This window comes from Saccopteryx leptura, chromosome 2 (genome assembly GCF_036850995.1).
Source record: "Saccopteryx leptura isolate mSacLep1 chromosome 2, mSacLep1_pri_phased_curated, whole genome shotgun sequence".
In the NCBI taxonomy this organism is placed as follows: domain Eukaryota; kingdom Metazoa; phylum Chordata; class Mammalia; order Chiroptera; family Emballonuridae; genus Saccopteryx; species Saccopteryx leptura.
Window position 1 is genome coordinate 260,153,912 of NC_089504.1, and position 10,729 is coordinate 260,164,640.

At 46.2% G+C, this 10,729-nt stretch overlaps 1 protein-coding gene across 2 annotated transcripts in view; it reads right to left on the reverse strand.

Moving 5' to 3' along the window:
• TNR (tenascin R) overlaps positions 1–8,737 on the reverse strand; it is a 384,873-nt gene extending 376,136 nt beyond the window's left edge. For both annotated transcript variants that reach the window (XR_010749415.1, XM_066371569.1), the window contains exon 1: positions 8,594–8,737. The gene's annotated coding sequence lies outside the window, so the exon portion shown is untranslated. The remainder of the gene's footprint in view (positions 1–8,593) is intronic.
• Between the last annotated feature and the right edge of the window lie 1,992 nt (positions 8,738–10,729).

A 10,729-nucleotide genomic window follows, 5' to 3' on the forward strand; every position in this document is an offset into this window, starting at 1 on the left:
TTTCCCTCATCTATGCATTCTGTCCCCTGTGGGCTTCAAAGGGGAAAGCTATAGCCAGGGTCTCCCTTTCTCATTTGGAGGCAGAAGTCCACCCCCACCACCCCCCACCCCCCACCCTTACCCCCACCCCCCCACACACACTACCCTCCTCCTGAGATGCGGTGGGAATTGAGTTACAGACGGTATGGACAACACCTAGCATAGCACCCTCCACATAGCAACCACCAGCAGATGCCAGTGCTGCTGGAACCCAGAGTGATACTGCATTGCACCACCTGGGTCAGGGCCTGGCATGTGGTGAACACTCCGTCAGTTATAGCTATTACTGCTGTCATTAGTGTTAAACAATGGAAACAAGTGTGGGAACTCCTGAACTTAGGGTGAGCAGAACCGACAGCATATTAGAAAATTCTAATTAGGCCCTACTAGGCGCTGGGCCCCATGCTGAGTTCTGCCAGACCTCATAGAACAGTTGATCTAGGAGGAGAGGCACCTAGATTTTCACATATAAGATTAGCAGCAATGCAAGATGTAAAATTCCTCTAACTATGGAGCCATCATTAATCACCAGATGAAGATAAAGCATGTAAGAAAGTGGTTAGGCAGTGGTGCAGTGGATAGAGCATGGGTCTGGGATGCAGAGGACCCAGATTCAAAACCCTGAGGTCACTGGCTTGGCTGGAGCTCCCTGGTCAGCACATATGGGAAAGCAATCAATGAATAGCTAAGGTGCCACAATGAAAAGTTTGTGCTTCTCATCTCTCTCCCTTCCTGTCTATCTATCCCTATCCTTCTGTCTCTCTCTCTCTCTCCCTCTCTCTTGCTAAAAAAAAAAGAAAGTGGTTAAGACTCAGGCTGCAAACCTTGCTTTGAGCTCCTCTATATCCTGTTAGCTGTGAAAAGTTGAATAAGTCAGTTAAATCACTATGCCTCAGTTTCCTCATCTGTAAAATCAATATATGTCATAATGATTTAGCCACTAAATAATATAAGTTATTTAAAGTGCTTATTAATAATAATAGCTCTGGCCAGATAACTCACTTTGTTAGAGTGTTCAACCCCTGGTCAGGGCACATACAGGAATAGATCAGTGTTTCTGCCTCTTTCTCTCTCCCTTCCTCTCTCTTTAAAATAAATAAATAAATTTTAAATCATAATAATAACAAACATTTACTAAGGGCATTCCCTGTGCCAAGCACTTGACTAAAGCTCATAGCAGGCACTCAGTCAATGTTGGCTATTATTAGCACTGCCCAGTAGAAAGACCCAAGCTTCCAGGGCCCAGGTATCTGAATTCTTAGGTGGCTTAGGATCAAAGACCAAATCCCAACCCAGAGACTTTGCTAAACTGTTATCCAATATTAGCTACTCTGGGTTAATATTCTCCTGGGATCAATTTTCTAGGCTTTTCCTCTGGGTTTCCTTCATACCATGTAGTATGGTGGGTGAGAATTCATCTAGATTTTAAAAACCAGGAATTCCTCCTGGGTCCTAGTAATAGCTTTTTATTGAGTCACCTGCAGCCAGAGCATAAGATGTTATTATAGGAGCCAACAGGGGGTGAGCTTGGTAGTGCCTGACCTAAGAACAGATTCCCTAGGAGATCAGGACTAGAATCCTCCAGAAACCTGTGATGAGTCTTTGCTCATTTTTTTTTTTTTTGTATTTTTCTGAAGTGAGAAGCCAGGAGGCAGAGAGACAGACTCCCGTATGCACCCAACTGGGATCCACCCAGCATGCCCACTAGGGGGCGATGTTCTGCCCTTCTGGGGCGTGGTTCCATTGCAACCAGAGTCATTCTAGCACATGAGGCAGAGGCCATGGAGTGCCTTGGCCTCAGTGCCCCGGCCAACTTTGCTCCAATAAAGCCTTTGCTGTAGGATGGGAAGAGAGAGATAGAGAGAAAGGAGAGGGGGACGGGTGGAGAAGCAGATGGGTGCTTCTCCTGTGTGCCCTAGCCAGGAATCAAACCTGGGACTTCCACATGCCCGGCCTACGCTCTACCACTGAGCCAGCCGGCCAGGGCAAGTATTTGCTCATTTTTCACTGATCCCAGAACTTCTTCTCTCCTTATAGAGTCTCACCTTGTAATGCATATGCCAGGAAGGACCCAGAGGTGTACCTACCAAGGGTGAGCACTGACCTCTCTCTGTCTCCTGGCACTTCTCTGGGATAAGATTGGGGCACATCAGCTGGAGTCTAGAGGAGAGTTTATGGTCCTAATCTATGAATTGTGTCTGCTATACACTCAACAATGGACAGCACGGGCAGCCATTGTTTGGTTGCCCAATCAACTCATTTGGTTGCGGGGAGTACACCAACCCCACCTAGCCTTCTTGATTTGCCTTTAGGAAGCCACTGGCTTGATCTTCATAGGAAAAGGGGAGAATTTCAACTCCTCTGGAACCATGAGCAGAGGGTGTCCCTTTCCCATTTGGTTGGAGGACAGAGAAGAGGCAATTGTCCACAATTAAAGGAGAAAAAAAAGGAAAAAACCTCAGGGTTCATCGATGGATGAATGAATAAACAAAATGTGGTGAAAAAATACAATGGAATATCACTGAACCTTTAAAGGAAATGAAATTCTGACCCATGCTGCAGCATGGATGAACCTGGAAGACATCATGCTAAGTGACGTAAGTCAGGCACTAAAAGACAAATACTGTATAATTCCACTTATATGAAGTACCAAGAGGAGTCAAATTCAGGAAGATAGAAAGCAGAATGGTGGTTGCCAAGAGCCAAAGGAAGAAGAAATGGAGAATTATTGCTTGATGAGTACAGGGTTTCCGTTTGGGAAGATAAAAACCTTCTGGATGTGGCCGGTGGTGACAATTGCACCAGGTCAACGTACTTATTGCCACTGAACTATACACTTAAAAATGGTTAAAATGGCAAATTTTATGGTATGTGTACTCCATCACCAGAAAAAAAAAAAGGAGGGAAGAGCAGAGGACAAGGCTGCCTGGGTTCCCTTTGCCAAAGGACATATTGGTTTCTTACTGTATTCCAAAGTATCAATACAATTCTAGTCCAGAGTCATGTTCTAGGTAAAAGTGTAGTGACTCTTACATACAGTTGTCAAGAGTTTTTAAACACCTCAATCTCAATTTCCCTTCCCACTGAGTTTGCTCTTTTTTTTTTTTAAATAAATTTTTATTAATGGTATTGGGATGATATTAATAAATCAGGGTACATATATTCAAAGAAAACATGTCTAGGTTACCTTGTCATTAAATTATGTTGCATACCCCTCGCCCAAAGTCAGATTGTCCTTCGCCACCCTCTATCTAGTTCTCTGTGCCCCTCCCCCTCCCCCTAACTCTCCCCCTGTCCTCCCTCCCCCCACCCCTGGTAACCACCACACACTTGTCCATGTCTCTTAGTCTCATTTTTATGTTCCACCAATGTATGGAATCATGTAGTTCTTGTTTTTTTCTGATTTACTTATTTCACTCCTTATAATGTTATCAAGATCCCACCATTTTGCTGTAAATGATCTGATGTCATCATTTCTTATGGCTGAGTAGTATTCCATAGTGTATATGTGCCACATCTTCTTTATCCAGTCTTCTATTGAAGGGCTTTTTGGTTGTTTCCATGTCTTGGCCACTGTGAACAGTGCTGCAATGAACATGGGGCTACATGTGTCTTCACGTATCAATGTTTCTGAGGTTTTGGGGTATATACCCAGTAGAGGGATTGCTGGGTCATAAGGTAGTTCTATTTTCAGTTTTTTGAGGAACCACCATACTTTCCTCCATAATGGTTGTACTACTTTACAGTCCCACCAACAGTGAATGAGGGTTCCTTTTTCTCCACAGCCTCTCCAACATTTGCTATTAGCCGTCTTGTTGATCATAGCTAATCTAACAGGGGTGAGGTGGTATCTCATTGTAGTTTTGATTTGCATTTCCCTAATAACTAATGAAGCTGAGCATCTTTTCATATATCTGTTGGCCATTTGTATCTCTTCCTGGGAGAAGTGTCTATTCATGTCCTCTTCCCATTTTTTTATTGGATTGTTTGTTGTTTGTTGTTGAGTTTTATGAGTTCTTTGTAAATTTTAGATATTAGGCCCTTATCTGAGCTGTTGTTTGAAAATATCATTTCCCATTTAGTTGGCTGTCTGTTTATTTTTATATCAGTTTCTCTTGCTGAGCAAAAACTTTTTATTCTGATGTAGTCCCATTCATTTATCTTTGCCTTCACTTCTCTTGCCATTGGAGTCAAGTTCATAAAATGTTCTTTAAAACCCAGGTCCATGAGTTTAGTACCTGAGTTTGCTCTTTTAAGCAGGACTCTCATCTGATCTAGGTGAAGATGTCTCTGCACTTTTCCCAAGTCATCTACTGGAATTGGTTTTGTAAAGATCATTCAAATTTTGCACTTTTGCACAAACTTCTGCCAAGACATTAGGGAATTCTCACTGTGGCTGTCTTCTAACTTGCCGTGACCTGGTGGCTTAGCAACGAGCTCCACCCAGAGAGCCAAGCTGGGAGAGCTGACTCAGGAAGGAGCCTTCTAGAAATGAGCTTGCTATTCCCAATGAATAGCATCTTCCCTGAGGCGAATGATCCCAGAGAGGGCAGTGCCCGGAGAAGATTCTCAGTAAAGGCTCAGAGTAAAGAAAGGCAGAGGACATGTTAATCTACCAGGCATGTAAACAGCTCTCTGACCTACTTGGGCAAATTTTGAAGTCTACTAAAAATTCTGATTTACTGGTTAATCTGCCAGAAACTCCAAGTTTTTTTTTAGTTGAGGACCTCATGCTTGAATTTTGCATAAAAGGCCCCATCTCTAACTAACATTCTCTGAACATAGAGCATCTATAGACACAGGGTGGGAGAGGTGTCAGGACGGGTTGCATAAGAGTGAGTGTGTGTGTGTGTGTGTGTGTGTGTGTGTGTGTGTGTGTGTGTGTGTGTGTTTTCACCAAAGTCATCAAAACCTTCTAATAACTCCATTGCTTCTTCATAATAAGATAGAAGAGAGACTCCCTATCCTACCCTTACCTCCAATCCAAATGGAAGAAGGCTCAATGCAGACATCCCTAATGGCTCTATGATAGTATGATGGGACATGAGTCTCTGAAAAGTGTCTTCTATTTCTAAAGCCACTCTTCAATAAGGAGAAACAGCAATCTTGGTCATGACCTTTGTGGATGGAGCTGAATTTTATGGCACAAGCACAATCATCATGAACTCTCCTCTCTCTTCCCCTGACAACCTCTCATGGGTACTCTTTCCTCCTGGGGCCCGGATGCGGTAACTCATGCCCAGCCACCTGAATGTTGAATTCCGAGTTTGTAATAGAGATTTTAACATCATTTCCATGTACTTCACCATCAAACAACTCAGGTCAGTTCAGAGGTAAGGGCCTATTTGGACTTGATTATGGCTCTCTCTCTCTCTCTCTCTCTCTCTCTCTCTCTCTCTCTCTCTCTCACACACACACACACACACACACACACACACAAAATAACCACTGACTTTCCAATGCCATGAACATAAACTTGGACAAACAAGGTGCCCCTTCCCCACCCTCTTTGCCACCCACCCAGTGTCAGTAACCTCAGAACTCTGAAATGTTCTTTTAAAAGTCTAGGGTCTACATGACACACCTATTAAGTAACACCTTAAGCAATATATTTCTACTGAAAAATGTACCGGTGGAAACTCTGCTGATAGGAGTCAGAAGGTGATAGGGTGGGGGGAGGGAATGATTGATTGAAACGAAGCACAGGGAACTTGAGGGTCCTTGTTAGGGGCAGTGGTTAACAGAGGGTGCACACAACTGCCAAGACTTACTACTCTGAATAGGGCAGGGTGCCAACCTTCCCCTGCTTCCACCCTCCTCCACATCTCTCGTGTACCCAGTTCTCAGAGGCAGCCAGCAGACTGGCCCTGCTCTGGGACTGAGGGCTGGATATGAGATCACAGGGCTTTTTCTCCCAAATGCTGGCCAGATGTGAGCACAAGGGCTGCTAGGGGAGCAAGGTTTGTATGGGAGGTGGGTTTGTGAGCCTCTCCCATTCCTCCACAAGGATTTCTCTGGGTGTTCAGATCCTAGCCATCTCCTGTTCCGTAGTCATCCTTCCCATAGTGAGAGCCACAGAGGACTCCAGGGAAGTATGCCCAGAGAAGGCCCAGAGGAGACAAAAGCCATTCAACACCTAGAACCAAGACATCCATAGCAATGTGCCCCAGACAGGTGCCTTCAACTGGGATTTTTGGGCAAGGTGAGTACAGCAAGCAGGTGTGTGACATCAGGCATGAGGCCACCAGCCTGGGGTCCCACTTCTTAGTAAACCCAGAGCACTATTCACCTGGCTCCTGGCCACCTTCTTGGCTGAGAACCTAAGGCCAGCAACACCTAGAGACTCCTGGCTGATTTTCACTCTTCACCAGGGTCAAGTCACTGCATCACACTGAGTTCACTGAAAGGCTTTGGTTGTAAATCTGTCCACTAGGGCCTGACCTGTGGTAGCGCAGTGGATAAAGTATCGACCTAGAACACTGAGGTTGCCGGTTCAAAACCCTGGGCTTGCCTGGTCAAGGCACATATGGAAGTTGATGTATCCTGCTCCTCCCCGCCCCTCACTCCCCCCTTTCTCCCCTCTCTTAAATGAATAAAGTCTTTTAAAATTTTTTTTAAAAAATCTGTCTGCTGGGGAGCAACCCATCTCTGACCTCCTACTCGTGAACATTTCTGCATCTCACAGGGATGAGATGTTAGGAGACCAGAAGTTCTATTTCCACTTTTGCTATACCCTCTGGCCTTGCACTTCCAATGGCTGTGTCTCCCCATTTATCAAATGGGCCCAGTAATGACACTGAGCACTTCTTTCAGAGAGAATTTAAGGGCATTAATGAGATAATGACCACTAAGTATGGTGACATCAGTAAAAAATGGAGGTTTGGGGTATGGTCCACGGCAAGGGCACGGATTTTTTTTAAGCCTCAGGGCATGTCATGCAGAAATCCATCCACTCTCTTGCTCAAAGTGAGAGATCTCAAGGACGGGAGGAATTGGGAGAGTTGAGCTATGAATGAGTCAGTTGTTTTCTGATGCTCTGCTTTCTCTATTTCAACCTGTCTTCACTCCCACGAACACCTCTGACTGTGGTCCTGTCCTCAGTGCATTCTGTGATGCCGAGGCTGCTGGGTTGCCCATGGCAAGTGCGGTTAAAACAAAACAAAATGAAAAAACTGGGACCACTTCTCTCACCCACAAGACTCCCAAACCAAAACCAGAGCATTTTGTTTAGCTTGGAAGAGGGGCTCAGGTGCCGAATTAAAAGCAAGAGAGTCTCCACCCTAGAGTTCATTGGGGTTTAGAAGCACTGAACTGCCTCCCACTCTCTCCTCTTAGAAAAAGTGACCAGAACCCTAAACATCCCCCATGGGACTCTGGCTCCGTGGAAACTTGGATAATTAAAGGGAGTCTCCAACAGCACTTGTTGAATAGCCCCACCCAAGCAGATACAGGTAAAATGAAAGGGGGAGGCAAGGAGGTAATGTCTCCAAGGCAGACGCAGGAAATTGATTGAACATATTTCAGAGACAGAGCGGTGCCTTGCAGAAAGAAGTAGCAATAAAATTTGAAGTAATGATGAACTCGTTGGTGGACCTCTCAGCGCTGAAGGACATAACACTACTTTGAGCCTTCCTGAGTCAGAACCGGTTTAAGGTTTGCTTCTGCTTCCCAGGCATGAGGAAACAAATCTTCCTTCTGAGCTGTCCTCTTCTGGCAGAAAACAGGGCAGAGCAGATGTTGTCCTCAACCACACATAGCCAAGGATGACAGCAAAGTGGAGAGCACTTCCTTCCTCCTTGCAAATGAAGTATAATCCACGTCAGCCAACCTCTGCAAAGCTCAAGACACTTTCCTGCCACCACGAAGTCAGGGGGACCTCGGTCCCCCAAACCACCCCATCCTGATGCTCACCTGTCGCACCTGTCCACTTGCCATGGATCCACATCGGGAGAGCAAGTAAAAAGGTCAGATTGGTCTCTTTCCACAGCAAAAGCCCAGAGAATCCTGGGGAAACTGACATTATAAAAACCACCTTTTCCAACCTCTCTCAGGAGAGCATAACTTTGAAGTCTACCTCTGCTCCCAACCCCCCCTCCCCCAGACTTCCTTCACAACACTTTCCCACTGTGATTGGCTTGCTGGGAAAGAGTTAAAGAAGATGCATGACTAATTCCCCAAACCCTCCCTCTTATCTACATAGAAAAAAGAACAGCCCTACACAGAGATGCAGAAACCAACTGTCAATTTAGCTCAGACCTCACCTGTCTTATGCAACAGCATAAGACACTCACACACACCCCAAGGCCGGAGTCCACATCCCCCTTTAATTCGGTGGACAGAGTTTTGTATCCTTTTTCCCCCCCTACGCAGTAGCCGGCTCCACTGGCGGCAGAGCGATAGACGGATGAAATAACCTTAGTGCCGAACAGACGCCTTGCAGGAACGCAGGCAGACAGACACACAGGGACCAGGGACCGAAAGGCATCTCGTAGCTCTCCGTGGTGCTGAAATCACGCTAGCGACGGAACCGAAGGAGCGAGCGCGCTGGACTTACCCGGGATGGCGGTGGGCGGCGGGGCAGCGCGAGGAGCTTCCTGCCAAGAGGGTTCTCGCCTGTGCGGCCAGGAGCCCGCGGCTGCGCTCACCTAGAGGACCACCTCTTCTCCCTTCTCTTCCCTTCCTCTCCCTGAGAGGAAGACAGGAGGCTCCAGGAAAGAGATGAAACCCAAGCTGGCAGAGCTAGACTGGAAGGAAGGAAAGGAGGCAACCAAAATAAAATCTAAAAAAAAAAAAAAAAGTCAGGCGGTTTACTCCACTCAGTGATAATTCCCTGGATCAGGAGGGGACCCCTCTACTCCCAGTCTCTGCGTATGCCCCTTCCTCCGTCTCTGCGTGCTGAGCCCACAGCCTTCGCACAGTCGGTTCCTGACTCTGACGTGAAGGAGACGAGGAAGCCTGGGACGGCTCTGCTGTCTCTCACGCGCTCCCTCTTTTCCCCTCTCGCTGAAATTTCAGCAGCATATTTTTTTCAAGCCTCCGTGTTTTCCATCCCCCTACCAGCAGCCCTCTAGTGGACAGAAAAGGAATGCATCCTGAGTCCTCTTGAACAGTCCTGATTCAGACACGGGGACGGGGACGCTCCTGGTACCTACCAACTCTTGGGGGCTGCTCCCACACAAACGGGGTGCTGTACAGCCAGAGTCTTTTGTGGGGGCTCCAAGTGAATTCAGGTCCTGGCTCAGCAGAAAGACACCCTCCAGAGCATCAGGGTGAGGTCTGTCTACACCCAGGATCACCCAGGAAGGGAATGCTCAAGGTGTCAGGGAATGTGGGGAACCAGGGAGAGAGTATCTAGCCAGCACCTCGTCTAATGCCCCTAATATGGTTTTAAAAAACTGGTAAGAAAAATATCTGGGAAGGCACAGCCTGAGACCATCTCAGAGACGGAGAGAGGAGTGACTTTGGTGAGCATCCACGGAGAACGGCGGCAGAGAAGGGCCATCAGGGGTCACTGCCCACAGGCTCCCGTGGGATGTCTCACATGAGCTGCTAACTGCACCGTCTCAAAGCCTCCTGGAAAGAGCCCTGTACTTACATCTGCTAAGTTGTGTTCTAGTTTCAGACTGCCACCCGCCTCCTGGACATCTTGCTTCTTTACAGCTCAATTGTGCTGTTTGTAAAATGTGGATAAGACTGCCCCCTCCCTACTGAACAGGAAGGTGAGGGTTGGGCATGCCATCAAGACGTAAAAGCCTCAGGCATCCCAGGGGATTTAAAAGTGATCACATCCAAACCTGTCTCTTGTTTGTTTCACCCCTAGCAAATCATAATAGCTAGCACTCTAATAGAGAATTTATTGGGTGGCAGGCACTGTCTAAGCCCTTACATGCATTAACTCATTCAGTCCATCCAATAACCCTGTGGTGCAGGTGCTAATATTACTGTTTTATAGACCAGGACACTGAGGCGGAGAGGGAATGAAATGATTTGCCCACGATCACACAGTGAGTGAATAGCAGGGTTGGGGTAGGAACACAGGCCATCTGACCCTGGAGCTGATGTATTAACTACTATATACAATAAATGTACATGTCAGAAGCGACCACATCAGAAATAAACAGAGGATAGCACCACACCTGTTATCATCACTCCTGTTATTTTTTGTTCATGATAAAGTGTCTAGATTATTACAAAAAATTTATATATGGCTGAGTTTTTTTAAATGCATTATTTACAACTACGGTTGCCAAACCATGGAAATTGCTGTTATTGATGAGAAAATGAATTCTCGTGGTGATTTGTGTAGTTTCGCACATATAGAATGGGCTGTAAATCAAACGGAGTGCAGAGGTGGCAATACTGGGCTTTGACATCGGCTCAGAAGACACCTCACTTGATTCCTATACCCAGAGCAGAGTATGGCCTTGTGCCTAATGCAGGACTTGTATGAAGCCAGCCACAGGATGAGTTGAATTGTTGCAATCAATATGTGTTCAGTGAGCCGCTGACATTTTTTTCAGAATTTCAGAATTATAAATTCTTTACCTAATGTGGCTAACTTTTTTTTTATTTTCTTTGGGTCAAAAGTGAATCAAGCAGGACAAAGATGGGATGTGATGGTTAGTTTACACATCATGGTTTCTGTCTGCATGGAGTTCCTAGTTCTTCAAGGGGGGTGGAGGGGCAAGAA